Raw genomic sequence first — 16536 nt, forward strand, 5'->3', positions numbered from 1 at the left:
AGACCTGAGAAGTAGAAGGGTCTGTCCTAGGACTTCTAGCTACTTAGGGGCAGAATCGGGATCAGGTAGTTTCAAGAGCTACCGTTTCTTCCCTCCTAAACTGAAGTTTCTCTTCTCTGTTTATTACTCGGGAACTTTCTGGTGCGAGTTCTCTGATAATCCTGTGTCATCTTTCTGTGATCTAAGTCACTGTCTTTTTTTTTAGTCTCCACGAATATTTTCCTGATCACGTCAAGACATATTCTCAAGAAAAATATGCTATGATAACCACATGACGTTATTAATGGCTGCTGTTAGGTGATGTGGAGTCCTTGTCCCAAGAGTGTTTGCATTTCAGCTGTGGTAAAGGCATGCACGCACTTCGAATGGTTATTAGTGAGATTTACAGTGCTCCGACTTCCTGCCTTCTCAGCGCATGGAAGGTTGAACTTCTCCCTCCTTGTTTGATCAGGTGTGGCCCCATGACCCTCTTGGGCCAATGAAATGTCAGTGGAGGTGGCATTTGTTGCTGCTGGTGAAAGCTTTAAGAGCCAGTGTGTGACTTGCCACATTCCTGGTCCTGCCTCACCAGCTGAAAGCCTGTGTCGAGGTGGGTCTACTGACCCATGTTAGACCTGTAGGGGAGTGAGAAAGAAATTCTATTGGGTTAAACATCTCAGATTTGGGGGATGTTTGTTACTGCAGCATAACCTAGCATATCCATGCTGATGAATAGGCTGTGGAATTTCAGGTATTTAAAATGGTGTGCCAGTAGCCCTGGACAGTTAGGGGCCACGGACTATGTCATTGTGCCCTAGCCAAATTCTATAACCACCACACACCAAGCCAAAGCCTTGGGCAAGTGGAGGACACCCAGCATCTACTCTTTATTAACTGCGAGCACTCATTGACTTGAAGGTGGAAGGAGTGTCAGAAAAGTGAGTCCAGGCCACCAAACGCCTGCTTCATTTCTCCTCAGAGCCAGACAACCTCCAAGTGTGTGTGGCCAGGTAGACACTTGGTCAAGCCTGGAAGATGTCTGGGCTAAGAGCCCAGGCTGTGTACATTATTGGATTGCAATTGACATCTTTTTGCCCTGATTTGATTTTTCCCTATATTGCTTTTCTCTAAAAATAAAACATAAATCTTTGTGGTCAATGTTATAGGAGGCAGACAAATCCATCCCTGTATCTTCTCAAACAGAGTCTCAAAGTCAGCCAGTGCAAGTTCAATCCCAGAGTTTTATTGAGGACCTACTATGTACCTTTAGAGATGGTCTCCACCTTGGCTTCCACAGTCTAGCAGAGAAGATGGAACATTAAAAATAACTAGAACAAAGTGTAAGCACTGTATATAGCTCATTCATTCAATAAACATTTAGTGAAGACGATTGTGTTCTAGGTAACAGAAGTTATAGGAAGTACAGATATATGACTAGACAGTGATAGAAACATTTAGAAGCAATTGTCTCCTTCTGGAGGAAGGGAGGAGTTCTAGATACTATTGCTCCATAACAAACCGCCCCAAACCCCAGTGACAAAATAGCTATTGTATTAAATTTACAGGTCCTATGGGTTGGGAATCCAGGCAGGGCAAAGAGGGGATGGCTTATGTCTGCTACTAACATCTTGATAGACACTAAGGCTGTAGGTGACCTCGTGGCCTGGGACTGGAGTCATCGGAGAGTCCTTCACTCGTGTGTCTGGCTCCTGGACTGAGGTGATTCAAAGAGGAGGCTCTGCTGAAACTGACAACCAGCAGGTCGCCTTTCAATATGGCTTGAGCTTCTTACAGTATGGAGGCTGGGTTCCACGAGGGAGCATGGTAAGGCCTTTTGTGACCTAGCCTCAGAAGTCTTATAGTGTCACTTCCTCTGCATTCTATTGATTATGTCAGTCACTAAGGCCAACCCAGGTTCCAAGGGTGACACACAGATGCCACCTCTCAATGCAAGGAATGTACAAGAATTTGTAGGCATGTTTTAAAACCTGTCTACAGGGAGGATTCAGATCTTGCTATCTGATAATGAATGATATAATCAGAAACAATGAAAAAATAATGTTCTTGGACTGAGTTTGCATTCTGCATTCACATTTCCTGAAACAACACAGTAGGTTGTTTTTGTTACAACTTGCTTTTCCTCCAACAGGAGATTATTTTAATTTCTTGGGTACACTGTCCAAAAGGAAACTAAGAAAAGATAAACCAAACTCTGTACACTCAATTTCTGAACACATATCCCACTGCCACCTTCAGCTGCTGTGCTGAGGGAAATAAAGTGTGGCGGTAAACAGCATGGCTCCCAAGGGCTGGCCTCCTAAATAGCTGTGTGATCTTGGGCTGGTAACTTAGTCTCTCTGTGCCTCAACTTCTTCAATATAGCATGGTAATAATTTATGCCTGCTTCAAAGAGTCATCATGAAGTTAAAAAGAGATCAGCCTTGAACAGTGTTTGAAAGGTAGGAGGAATTCAATGTGTTAGAAATCATAAGTGCTAGTTTTCAAAATATACAGCTTTATAGCATTCTAGCTCCTTTGGGGGCATACGTCGTGCCATTTTCGTGCAGTGCTAGTGTAACGTCATACACGCAATTGGTGCTCAGTAAATTCTTGCTTGTTAAGGCTGAGTTTAACACCCTCTTCAAGCAGTTGGTGACACTGCTTGGACTTGGAAAGGAGCAAGGCTGGGGAGAAATGTGGGTTTTGAGATGTTACAGCACATATTCATGATCCAGAAATCCACTTTGATTCATTCATGATTCATTTTGTTTTCCAAGGTTTAAAAAACAAAACTAAATTTAAAAGTCTGTTAGGGAATTAGATACGTAAACCAGTCCACTTTTCTCAGGTTATTTGATGCTGGAATAGCGTTTGTCTAGGGAAGGCTCCCACTGTAGCTATGCTGGGGGCGCTGCTGTCCATTCGTTACCAACCTCTCTATCCATCCATCGATTCAGCCACTAAACCATCACTGAGCTCCTACGATGTGCCGTTGTCAGTGCCAGGCAATGGGTCCGTGGTGTGTCTAAGTCCATGCCCTCGTGATGCTTACAATCTAGTGGAAAGTCACACACAGAAATGCAAAACTGTGTTTGCAACAAGTGCTCTGGAGAAAAACAGGTACAGTAATGTTTCCTGAGGAAGTAAGCCTTATGTGTATGCAGACGTGTGGACATGCACATGTCTATGTGTGTTCAGAAACTTGTATGCTTATGTACACATGTGGATATTTACAAATGTCCAACATGCGTTTTAAGATTTGGGATGTCATGAATTTTATTGTTAACAGTTAACAAACTAAGCCAAACCGCTACTTTGATGTGATATTGTACATCGTCTGCCTCCTGCTACTTTCCAACTGTTAATAAGAGCTGACATTTGTGGAGCACTAACAGATACTGTGTTAAAAGCTTGAATATTCCCCACAACACCCTGAGGCAGGAACTCCCATTAGCTCCATTTCCAGATGAGGGATGGAGGCCAGGTGAGTTCAGTACCTTGTCCTAATCAGCCATGGAGCTCGTGTCTCTGCCCCTATGCTTTTTTTTGTCTTCCTTCAACAAGCCGAGTAGAGAAATGGATCCTGTGGAAGGCAGAGGTGTGCAGGGTCCACATGGAGGGGCAGGGACCAAGAATGTGGTGACGGGTTGCACGAGGTGGTCTTTCGAGAGCGGCGGGGTCAGGATCTTACCGGCACCGCCTGGCTCCTGGCTTTTCCTGGGCAAGCTTGATTGCTTCCATTTCAACAGCCTCTGCTGTTCAGACGGCCTCTCATCTCAGTCCCTTGTTGAGGTCGAAGGCGTGAAATGCCAGGTGTCTTCTGAACACCTCTACCTGATGGTTTCCAGCCCTTCAACCAAACTCATCATCCTTCCTCCCCATCTCCAGTTTTTCTCATCGCTGTTTATGGCATGCATTTCAGATTCATTTTCAGCTTCCCCAGCCCCAACACGAAGTGGCTCACAAGGTAAGTGATTGCATCTCAGAAACATTTTGTTTAACGCCAAGGTGCTTTAGTTCCTGGCTCTTGTCTGAGGGTGGTGTGGCTCCCAGAGTCCCCTTGAAGATGTCTTTCTCCGGCATTCCTCCTCTCCTCATTCCTCGAAATCTGGGTCCCTGCATGAGCACCCACCCATTCGCCCATACCTTTCAGCTCAGGTGTTGAGGATGTTTCCGTGCTTGACCTGTGAATGGCTCTGGCCACACTGACGGTCCCAAGGGATTTCCATGGCAGGAAAGTAGGTCGAGTGTCTCCTTTGGGAGTAGATAATGGTGTCCGCAGATGCGCTGCTCTTTGAAAATTGAACTTGGCAATTCCTCAGAAGCGCTTGGATCCTCCCCAGTGCCGTGCTAGCAGGCCCTCCAAAGAAGCTCTGACTGCCCTGAAGTAATCTGCCAGGGAAGCCAGCTGCTCAGAGAATCTAAGGCCAGTTTTCCAGAGGCCTGTGCCAGCCCACGCTCTGCGGTGGGTGTTTCAGGCTGTGTGTGGTGGGGGCTGCCTGTACGAGCCTGGCTGGGTGGGCAGCTAGCATCTAAAATTCCAGTTGGAGTAGGGAAAGGATGTCCAGACAAAGAGAGGGAGGAGATGACTATCAGCTGGTAGTGACTGGGGCACTTTGAGAGGGACCAAATTTAAAAGAAAACTGACTTCCATGTCTGCACCAAATATGAATGACCTGTAACAGCGAGGAGCTTAACGGGCTTGAAGTATTTCACATATGGTATCGTTCAGTCCTCATGAGAATTCCAGAGGAAGCTTCTGTTATCCTGCCATGTGCCTCTCCTTCAGAGTATTTGTCATAATGACAACTATGCATTTCTTCTGAGATTTTTGTAAATGGCTGTCTTCTCTATTAAACCCTAAGAATCACGAGGACAGTCTTATTTTCACCCTGCATTCTATGCCCAACACCGACAGCAATGCCCTGGCATACAACAGGTGCTCAACTAATGCACAGTGGATGAAGGAATTTAGTAAGTACATGGACGACTGTATGATGAGGAGGTGTTGTTATACGCAGTTGTATAGAAAACATTATCTAAGGTAAAACACATCTCTGACGAATGTGCAGCTAGGACTTATGTTTTTAAATGAAGAGATATTCTGTTCTGCTTCTTATTTTACTTTATGCTGAATGCAACAACAGACTTCTTAAAACCTATGTTGAAATACTTATAGATTCAGAGGAAGTTTCGAAGAAATGTAAGGGAAGTCCCTTGTACCCTTCCCCCCTTCCCCCACTTGTTGAAATCTTGCAGAACTATAGTATGAGTTGTGTTTTAAAAAAAGAACCTGGAGAAAACAAAATCATTATCTCCAAAACATATTTACAAACCACACTCCCCCCAACATTTTTTGCAGCATTATTCACAATAGCTAAGACATGGAAGCAACCTGAGTGTCCATCGGCGGATGAGTGGGTAAATATGTGAGGTACGTATAATTCAGTCGTGAAAAGGAAGGACATGCTGCCATTTGTGATGACATGGAACGGACCCTGATGGTATTATGCCAAGTGAGATAAGTCAGAGAAAGGCACATACCACATGGTCTTACTTATATGTGGAATCTAAACAAAACAAACAAAACCACACAGAAAAAAACAAGCTCATAGGTCAGAGAACAGACATTGGTAGTTACTAGAGGTGAAGGGGTGGGGGAGGGGAGGTGAAGTGGATGAAGGTGGTTAAAAGGTATGTTTCTAGCTCTACGATAAATAAGTCTTAGGGATGTAATGTACAGCATGCCGACTATAGTTAACAGTAGTGTCTCCTGTATCATATAATCAGAAGTTCCTAAGAGAGTAGATCTTACAAGGAAAATAATGTTGTAACTGTGTGTGGTGATGGATATTAACTTATTGTGGTGATCATTTCACAATAAATGTCGAATCATGTTGTACAACTAAAATGAATACAATGTTATATGCCAATTATGTCTTAAAAAAAAAACCTGTAGAGTGAGCGGTATGTCACAAAGCAGACCCTCTCTCTCTCACCGCGAGGCTGAGGTGCTCACCCTCTGAAACCCGCCATGATCTGAGTGTTCCCCTCTCCACTTAAGTCAAGTGGATACGGAGCGTGATTGACAGGTGCACACGGACCTGGCCCCAGAAGCACACTTAGCTGCTCCCACCTCTGTTTCCTGGAGCCTCTGAGGGCCCCCTTGCCATCCCCCAGGCTTGACAGCCAGGCCTCAGTGTTGGTTTTGCCACTTTCCTGCAATTACTGAGTCTGGGATCCTCACTCTTAGGACTGATTAGCAGTAGGGCTTAGGGAATAAACCTGAACTTTTTTACCTGTCTGAATGGTAAAATTCCTGGAATGGAAAATTGAATCTCTGGAGGCTGGAGTATGATGCATTGAAGCTCACCCACCCACTTCCTCACAATGTATATTCTTGTCACCCCCCAAAAAACAAAAACAACCCCCGCAAACTCTGGCAAACGTTTGACAAATCAGAAGCCTAGCACGTGTTTTTTGTTTCCAGTGCACCTAAGGCGCTCTCAGCAAGGTGGACCAACCATCCATCCCATCTGCCACTCCTTAGCGTGGTAGGAATTAAATGCTATTCTTTCCTCCAGCCAAACCAAGTGCCCCTGTGGTAGGTGGGCATGCGGCTCACAGATGGGTTGGGAGCATGTGATCTCTATGATGTTACCTTAGTACTTATCCCAAGGTGTGGAAATTGTTTACCTGTCTCCCCCCAGCAAACAAGCTGGAAGATGAGAGCAGGGATCATGACGCAGGTAATTCTCTCAATGCCTGTGGATTCGGTGAAGGATGAATTAAATCAGTATGGAATGGCAGTTCTTGATTTGTTTGGAGTAAAAGTGGAAGTGGTGAATTGTGCATCTTCGCCAGCCAGTTAACCTGGCTGAATTAAACCTCAGGCCAGCCTCCCCCCCATGTCTCATTATCTCTTGATGCCATCTTGGCATTACCTTGGGACCAAGGCAAATGGCATGATTTGGGAAAAGGCGTGATTTGGTTTTTCCTCCTACATCTCTCCACTCTGCTCATGGGTCGGTGTGCAAGGAAGAAACCTTCATGTCATCGCAGTGCTGAAGCACGTGGGCCTTTCCGGGTAACCAAAATCTCTTGGAAATGATACGTATCGAGAATGAACTGTGCCATACATCCAGGGTCCATCCAAGCTCAGTTGGTTCCCAGAAAAGAGATTTAAAAATTTTCTGTGTTGCTTTGACTTAAATTATCTGACTTCATTGTCCATAACTGATCGAACTGATCAGATGATTATCTATGTATTTTTGTACTGGTTATAGGCACAGTGGGCTACCCTTGGATTGTAAAAGGAAATAGGGCCTTTTTTTCTAATTAGCTGACAGTTTTTAAATTATTTAAAAAATACAGGCATTTTTCATTTAGTTTATTTTACTTGTGTCTACTGGGATATTCTGGGATACTTCCCAATCTTTTTCCCAGGCATCCTGTTAGGGTCACAAAATTATGACGGTAGATAGGCTGAGTGATTCAGCTCTGTTCAATTGTATGTCCAATTGTAGGCTTCTCTGGCAGATAACAAGATGCCAGACGTTAAAATTAGAAATTCCTCAGGCTGAGGAAGATAAACTTGACAGTTGATTTTGTAAACAAAATCTGAGTCATATCATTTGGGACTTTTTGTATTTCTTTTCTCTTTTTTTCTTTTTTGGCTGTGCTTTGAGGTATGTGGGAGCTTAGTTCCCCAGCCAGAGGTTGAACCCGCACCCCCTGCAGTGGAAGCGCGGAGTCTTAACCACTGTACCTCCAAGGAGGTCTGTCATTTGGGACTTTCTTTATTCCACAAATAATGTCGCCTACCTACCATGTTGAACTTCTGTAAACAAATACTTGTCATGTAAACAAAGGTCCCTGGAGCTACCAGGGTGAGCGTCCCAAGAAGCATGGTTGGTGTGTCTCTTAGATGCATCTTCCAGCATTTCATGTCTTTGGTTTTGGAGTCTGTCGTTCCACTCATTCTGTACCATTTCTTTCCAACTTATTAAGTACATATAGATTAGTGGACCTCTTTCTAGGTTCCATGGGGTTAGGAGAATGTGAAAAAAAATATACAGTCTGTCTCCTGAAGTGCTTATTTACTTAATTTAGATCCAGCTGAACACACACATCACCACTAGAAAGGAAGTCTTTTATAAAGGCCAGTATGTTGATTATAGAATGTGTTGTATAGTTACTCTAGACGTTAGCCTGATAAATAGGGCACTGCACGGAGATAACTGTAGGACATTTACCAGTGGAAATGGCCCGTATAAATGAATGACACTGATAAAGACTTGGACTTGAGCCATTTCATGTGAAATGTGAGGCACAGCAAAGAAATGGAAGTGAGACTTCTTTTATCTTGGTGAAGAGGACCAAGGTCAGCCATGGATAATGGATCCAGTCTTTCTAGGTGTACTTGCATCTGTGGTCGTGACATAGTCTGATGATGGGTTTCTGCTGCTGTATATTCCCAACCAGGGGACAGTTCCTTCCCAAAGTCACATATAGAACAGCCCTTTACTTATTTCCCTTCTGGTATACCATGTCCTCACTTAAAAAATTTTTTTTAATATGTATATGTTTAATTATTTTGGCTGCATTGGGCCTTCGTTTCTGCTTGTGTGCTTTTCTCTAGTTGTGGCAAGTGGAGGCTACTCTTTGTTGTGGTGCACGGGCTTCTCAGTGAGTGGCTTCTCTTGTTGTGGAGCCCAGGCTCTAAGCGCATGGGCTCAGTAGTTGTAGCTCACAGGCTTAGTTGCTCCGGGCATGTGGAATCTTCCTGGCCCAGGGATCTAACCCGTGTCCCCTGCACTGGCAGGTGGATTCTTAAAATCAAGTGCGCCACGAGGGAAGTCCCTCTCCTCACTTTCTTCAAGGTGAATGGTATTAATATCAAATCTAGAAAGGTAATTTGAAGAACCTTTCAATATGTGTCCATTTGCAGCACTCTGAAATTTTTCCAGGTGCTATAAAATGTAACTGTATATTTTAGCCAAATATTATTGGAATTTTCCTTTTCATTTCCATAGCAGTCAATGTGTTCATGTTATGGAAAAGAAGGGGGAAGATGCTCATTTCCATGTTTATTTTGTGTGTCACTTTGCCTCCAAGTGATTGATCATTTAAAGCAAGGTATTGGGCTTTCTTCCCTAAAAGCTCTAATTTTGTTCTCTTTTCCTCCAGTGCTGACTTTCAGTATAGAAATGCATACAGTGACGTTAAAAACAAAATCAAAACAAATAAAGCTTGGGTTTGTTTTTTTTAAAGCAACTTTATTGACATAAAATTCATATACCAATGCCACATAGCCACTTAACATGTACAATTCAATGGTTTTCTTAGTATATTCACAGAATGGTGCAAAATTCACTACTAATTTTAGAATGTTTTCATTACCCCTAAAAGAAACATACCCATGAGAAGTCACCTCCCCTCCATTCTCCCTTTCCCCAAGCCCCCTACTTTCTGTCTCTATAGATTTGGCTATTTAACACATTTCTTATAAATGGATTCCTATATGATATTTTTTGACTCTTCTTAGCGTAATCATCTCATCTATGCTGTAGCATCGTGCTGTACATGCTACCTTATTTCTTTTTATTGCTGAGTAGTAATCTTTTGGATGGATATACTACATTTTGTTTATCCTTTCATCAGTTATGAATATTTGGGTTGCTTCCACTTACTGGCTATTTTGAGTAATATTTCTATGGATATTGGGGTATAAGTGTTTTATGGACACCAAATATGTCTATCCTTATCTGATACCACTCTGACTTAATTATTATAACTCTGTAGTAAGTTTTTTTAATGGGAAGTGTGAGTCTTCTATCTTTTGTTGTTCTTTTTCAGGATTGTTTTGACTATTCTGGATCCTTTGAGTTTTCACAGGAATTCTAGCATCAGCTTGGCCATTTCTACAGGAAAGCCAGGTGGGATTTTGATAGGGAATCTGTAGATCAATTTGGGAACTATGACCATCTTTACCATAATATGTGTTTTTATTCATGAACAAGGTATCTTTTCATATATTTACATCTTTTTAGTTTCTTTTCAACAATGTTTCGTAGGTTTCAGGGTATACATTTTATATGGGTAGGGCTGGATTGCAGCCTACACTTGGAAAAAAAGCCTCTGGGAGGGAAAGACCTTTTGCAGCAAAGAGCCAGCCACCTGATAGCTGAAAATTGCATAGTAGGTCTGGTAATGGGCTGCTCTTCAGTAAAGCAGGGTTGAGGGCCAGGGTATCATGGACATGGCTTCCTAGGTTAGCAGGGGTAACCTTTGTTGTCAAGTGTAGGAGTGAGGATGCTGAGAGCTCTCCTGGCATCCTCACTATGGCCTGGCCATCTGAGCCTACTGACCCGGACATGCCTTAGCGACCAAAAAGAAATGCACCAGGGAACCCTACGTTTTTAAACATCAAGTATATCCTCAACCTGTTTAAGCAAACACTTGCCCGCACCACGTCCACGTGTCTGAGTGTCTCATTTCTGCTGACCCACGAGCTCATGGGGGTCCTGGTCTCTCATAGACGGTCACCTGCAAATTCCCCAGGGCTCTCTCACAGCTCTCCATAGCCAATGCATGACTACAGCACCAACTTTTTCAAAAAGCAAAATACCCAGGGATAAGGTAGACCCAGAAAAGTCATTTCCCCTGGAAAGAGTTCAAGGAGATTGGAGGCTGCCTGTGGTGATGAACTGATCTATAATTGTGACAGGCTAATACTGTTCTGCCGCAACAGGCTTCAAGCACGAGAGAGCTCGGGAAACAATCTCTTTAAAAAAGATGAAGCACAGATAATGGTTTTATTTTGTCTGAACCAAATAGGAAATCACATTCCCAAACCCTTTCAATCACGCTGCGATGTCATTACCCCACTCCTTCAACGCTGCTCATCACCTCTGACAGTGACAAGAAGACCTCCAGGGTGGCATTTATTTCAGGGAAATGGATGTATCAGTTGTTTGTGTGACCTCGGAGGGGAAACATTTGCAAGCTGAGAAGCATCCTCAGAAGCCATCCCTCTTGGTGGCTGTGTGTGGGAGTGAAGTTGACACCTTGTTGCTGGAATTAGATATCTTTTTGAAAATAGATGTTTGGGATAAAATGCCAATCTCCTCCCACCACGTCCTGCCCTCTCCTCACCAACCCTCTTTCCACTCAGGTTCTGCCTGGTCCCATGGTAGGTGTCACTCTCTAGAATCAGCAAAGAAAGAAACAGGACTAGGTGCTTGTCTCTGGAACTTCACTGGTATCCAGTCTTTGTTAGGTAGCCTCCCATGTCCTGACACCAGGCTACCCTGCTCTCATCCTGTCCCTGCCTTGGACCACCTGGTGTTGAGAAACCCCCTGTGAAGGCTGTTTGTACATCCCCCAGTGAGCAGATGACCTATCAGGCAAACTCTCCTTTGGTTTTCTCTTTACACTCCTATTTTCTGTTTATTTTTTTAAATGCAAAATCAGGCATACTCCACACCCAATATGAGGAATATAGCATTGTAAAACTTTGCAACTCCACAGCCCTCTGCAAAAAGAGGCAGCATCTCTACTGAGGGGTTTTCCAAATCAAGAGTTTGGGGATTAGCTCTTTCAAGAAGACAGAGGGTCCCTCTTGTTCTCAAAGAAGAGGTAAAGAAGCAAATTGCAAACATATGAAATATAGATGACCCTTGAACAACGTGGGTTTGTGTGGGTCCGCTTAAAATGTGGATTTTCTTTAATAGTAAATACTACAGTACTACATGTTCTGAGAGTGGTTGAAACTGGGGTTATGGAACTGCAGATACGAGGAACTGCATATACGGAGGGCAGACTATAAATTGTACGTGGATTTTCCACTGGGTGGAGGGTGGGTGCCTCTGATCCCCACGTTGTTCAAGGGTCAGCTGTACTTGATGAGGTCCTAGGGACCGTAGACACTCAAATAAATGGTAATAACAACCATATAGGCACCATGAATATGTGTGTGTGTATGTGTTTGTATGTATAATTTGTTTATGTAGACATGCACATATATACATACAGAGACAGAGATTGATTACTTAAGCTTGAAGCATCCTATGAGGTAGGTAATATTATTTCTACTTTATAGACGAAGCACGTAAAGTTTTGTGAGTTCAAACTACTTGCCCAAGGACAAGTAGTTTCTGAGATTCCAACTCAGATGGTCTGGGCCCAATGGACACATGTTTTCACCTGTTCAGTATCCATCTCCTTTCTTCTGATGATGACATTGCAATTGTCCTTTGTTCGGAAACAGCTTTCCCCCATGTTGTGCAGACTTCCGGGACCATCAGTCAAGGGTCCATGCTCTCCTCTGCCCAGCGGGTAAGTAGGTGATCAAAGTCAGGCTAAATAGACTCTCTCTCCTATGAATCTGATTCCTGGAAAGGAATGGCGCAGTGATGGTTGGGGCCGATTCATCCCAGTGGTTGTTGCCGGGAGAAGCTATTCCATTTGTTCCTGCATTGCACACTCTCGAGGCCACTCTGGGCGAGTCCTTCCTGAGGGCTGCTCCCTTCGGCTGCCCCTCTGAGCTGTGAAGTTCCCTTCTGCGTAGGTAGGTGGGTGTAGGGGTGCACCCTCACATCCCCGCTCGCGGGCCACAGCAGCACTGGCCCTGGTGGTTCACAGCTGAGGCCCTCCCAGCACTTGCCCTCGGCCACAGAGAGCTCCATCACCTAGTTTAGGACCTCGTCCAGGGGACTGCCTTTGAGGGTACAAAGACCCAGCCTCAGTCTGGACAATCCTCAAGGCCATCTCAGATCCAGAGCTCCCCCTGGGATCAGCTGAGGCTCCTGCTGCAATCATAGTTCAACTTTTTCTTCCTGCTGCCTTTGCTCCCTCACAGGGGTGGTTCCTGTGACCACTCCCAGTCCACCTGCTGAATGCAGAGTCCCATCGCAGAGTCCAGGGCACATGACCCAAGACCGTAGCTCCGACTAAACTTCTACGACTTGCTGCCAAAGACCCCTGATTGCCTCAGCCAGCTCTGTGTACCTCTGTATGCATTTCCCAGGGCTGCCATAACAAAGTACCACAGACTGGGTGACTTAAACCACAGACATTTATTTTCTCACAGTTCTGGAGGCTAAGAGTCTGGGGTCAAGGAGTCGACAGGGTTGGTAACCTCTTCTGAAGCCTCTCTCTTTGGCTTGTAGATGCCATCTTCACCCTGTGTCGTTATGTGGTCTTCCCTCTGGTGTCTTTCTTATACGGACACCAGTCATGTAGCATCAGGGCCCACCCATATGACCTCCTTTTAACTTAATTACCTCTTTCAAGGCCCTCTCTCCAAATACAGTTACATTCTGAGGTACTGGAGGCTAGGGCTTCAGCATATGAATTTGAGATGGACACAAGTCAGCCTGTAAAAACCTCAAAAGCCTGAATTCCTTCCCTATCAACACTCTACTGCTTTGCATTACGTGGTTCAGAATGTAGGCTGTGAGCAGATGAGTCTGAGTGCTTGACTCTCTCAGTGCTTTAACTCTTCTCATTGCAAACTGGATACAACTGCAATGTGTAACTGTAAAATGTAGTGAACAATATCAATGTCAGTACAGAATATATCCAATAGAAAGTGGAATTAAGATGTATCCATTTTAAGTGAAGGAGAACTGCTGTCTTCCTTTGAGATGTAGCCAAGCTATCAAATCAGTGGGGGGAGATGGGTGGGTTGGGGGTTAGCATAACCAGAAGTTGTGTTAAAATAAATCAAGTTGGAGTCTCTTCCTAATCATTATTAGTATGAAAAAGAAAACCATCAGAGAGTTTATGATTTTGGTATGGAAAGCACTTTCCAAAGAATGTCCCAAAACCCAAAAGCATTTTTAAAAAAGGGATTAATTTAGCTGTATTAAAAAAAATTGCCATTGAAATCCCAAATGATGTGCAGCTAATTAAGACAGGAAACAAAGGGAGAAGCCGTGAAGCCACATTGATGAACTGCTGAATATCACCCCTTCTCCCTCAGGCTCATCATCCAGCATCTACAGCCCCAAGGTCCTCGACAGCACAGAGGAAACTGTGTTCTTGTTTCTTGGAGGGTGTCTGCAGCGTTGCCAGCCTGTGTCTGCAGATTAATTGTCCACCTGTTGCACTGGTAACCCATTCTGTCTTCAGCAGGTCCACGTGGTCCTGGCTTGGTCTGTGGAAACTAATTATACCTTTCCACTTGCTGCAGAAGTCAAGGCCTTTTGGTTGATGTGTCTCTATTTGTGGCTGCTGCATCTCTAATTGTGGCTGCTGCCCTAGCCCCAGCCAAGGTTATAGCAAACAGAGTCAGACTGGAAGAAGGATGCGGAATTTGATCCCTCTGACTAATCACCGAAAAAAAACCAACTCAGCTAAGCTTTACTTGTGAAACAAGGAAATAAAGGCTGGCTTCTCTTTTTAAAAAGCCATGGAAATAAAAACAATAAAGTCAAAACCATGAAAAATATTTACCATGTGTACTAATGCTAATATCCCCAACTTATGAAGAATTTCTACAGTGATAAGGAAACGATCCAATGAATAAATGGGCAAATGATGGAAACAGCTCAGACTTAAGGAAATGCAAATGATTCCTGGACATTTGAAAAAGTACTCAGCATCACTAAAAATAAGAGAAAGTCCTATTAAGTCCAGTTAAGACCATTTGGGGTACTGTATTTTAGCTATCATACAGGTAAAGATCAGAGAATCAAAAAATGTGAGCACACATGAAATTGTTGAGGATATGGGGGAATGGTACTATCACAAAATGTCACTACAGGTGTACATTGTTCCCTTGTCAGGGGATGGAAGTTGGTAATATCCATGAAAAAAAATGCACACTCCATGTGACCTAGAAATTCTACAGATCTTCCCACGATAGCGTGAAATAGAATGTTCACAAAGGTACATATGTCAGCAGTATATGTGAGAGCAAAAGGATTGGCAACAATTCTGGGACAAAACTGCTTGTTTCACCTCAATATCTATTCTCCTCTCTTTCTTTCTTAATAGAAACCCACATTTTCCACCGACTCCCTGGATTGTGATGACATTTCTCATTCTCCCTTCCAGCTAGGTGTAGCTTAGTGACTAGATTTTGGAAAATGAGATACAACTGAAAGGACTTTGTGAGCTGCGAAGCATCCTTCTTGATAGGGAGCATGTTGGTCTTCAGGCTGGAATGCAGACGTGAAGGCTGGAGCTCAAGCAGCCACATTCAAACATGAGAAGAAATCCATGAGCTAAGAAGAGAGGAACAATAAGATAAAAGGACCTTCAGTCTCTGAGGTTGTGGTTACCAACACCAGCCCTAAGCCACCTAACTCTGATCATCTTTTTCATGTTATACACTTCTATCTTGTTTAAGCCACTAAGTCATTATTTTAGATACTTTTAAAGAGACTGGTAAAATAAATCATGGTATATATACAACATTGAGCATTAAACAACTCTTTTAAAGAATGAGGCAAATCTACTGCGGTACACACAGTAGTATATGCAGGTATGCTGAGGTGAAATGTTTTACAAGATACATGTTTATGTAAGAAAAGCAAGGTGCAAAAAGGTATTATAAATTGCTACCATTTCTGCAAAGAATAAGGATCTCTGTATGTTGTCGATGTGTAGACTACCTCTTTCTGGAAGGGCACAAGACACTGGTAACAGCAGTTACCTCTGAGCAAGGAAACTGGGGAACCTGGGAACAAGAGACTTCTAGTTCTTTGCCCCTTTGGACCTTTTGAATTTATCCTTTGTGTATGTATTATCTATTTACAATAAGTAATATACTTTAGAAAAAATGAGAAGATGCAGCTGAGGATGTCTGGTGTGTTTCTCTGTTTGGGGATGAGGCAGAGAGATGGAAATCGCTGGGGCAGAGGGAGGAGAGGGACATATGTAATGTATAGGAGATGACACATGCGTCACAGGTTAATTGCTGACAGCACAGCATTAGAACCAGTAGATGGGGTGGGCGGATGCAAATGAATGAGGCATTAGCAGTGAGATCCAGAGAGAAGCAACAGACCAGGGAGGAAGTTTTGTGACAAATCTGAGAGGACCAGGTTCTGACTGTGTGTTTTCTGCCCAAGTCAGAAAAATCATCCTTGGTTACTTCTAGAAAATAGCAACGTATGGTCTGTGCATATTGAAGGCAAAGCAGGAAAGTGATTGAATTCTCTAGCAATCTCCTGAGTGTGAGAGTTTGTTTGCTGCAATGAAGCATTTTTTTCCCTTCCTCCATCTTAAAGTGTTTTTGATAGATATATTCTTGAAAGCAGAAGCTGGAGGGATGTTTCATATTCTGGGTACAGAAAACACACATAAACAAGGGGATTAGAGCTAGGTTGTAAAGTGTTTTAAAGTTGCCAAAGGAAGTGAGGAGCCATAACATTTAGGCATCAGCTGCAGGACAGAGGCAAGTAAGATACAGGACTCTCGCCCTTAGCAAATGTGCTAAGGAAATTGGCATGGATGCTGCTTGAGGTGTAAACAAACTAATCAAGACTGGACTGATTGAGTACAAGTAATTCCAGTCAGGATAATTAATATGAACTGCCTGATTAG

At 43.5% G+C, this 16536-nt stretch overlaps 1 long non-coding RNA gene across 3 annotated transcripts; it reads left to right on the plus strand.

The window, feature by feature from the left end:
- Positions 1-482: 482 nt before the first annotated feature.
- On the plus strand, positions 483-15392 carry LOC130833504 (uncharacterized). Of its 3 annotated transcripts, none has more exons than XR_009048489.1 (5): positions 483-4953; positions 5342-5413; positions 9838-9917; positions 12251-12318; positions 13967-15392. It is a non-coding gene; the product is annotated as an uncharacterized LOC130833504 (long non-coding RNA). The 3 variants fall into 3 exon arrangements; XR_009048491.1 differs by having other exon boundaries at positions 14119-15392; XR_009048490.1 differs by having other exon boundaries at positions 14983-15392.
- Positions 15393-16536: the final 1144 nt, after the last annotated feature.

This window comes from Hippopotamus amphibius, chromosome 12 (genome assembly GCF_030028045.1).
Source record: "Hippopotamus amphibius kiboko isolate mHipAmp2 chromosome 12, mHipAmp2.hap2, whole genome shotgun sequence".
In the NCBI taxonomy this organism is placed as follows: domain Eukaryota; kingdom Metazoa; phylum Chordata; class Mammalia; order Artiodactyla; family Hippopotamidae; genus Hippopotamus; species Hippopotamus amphibius.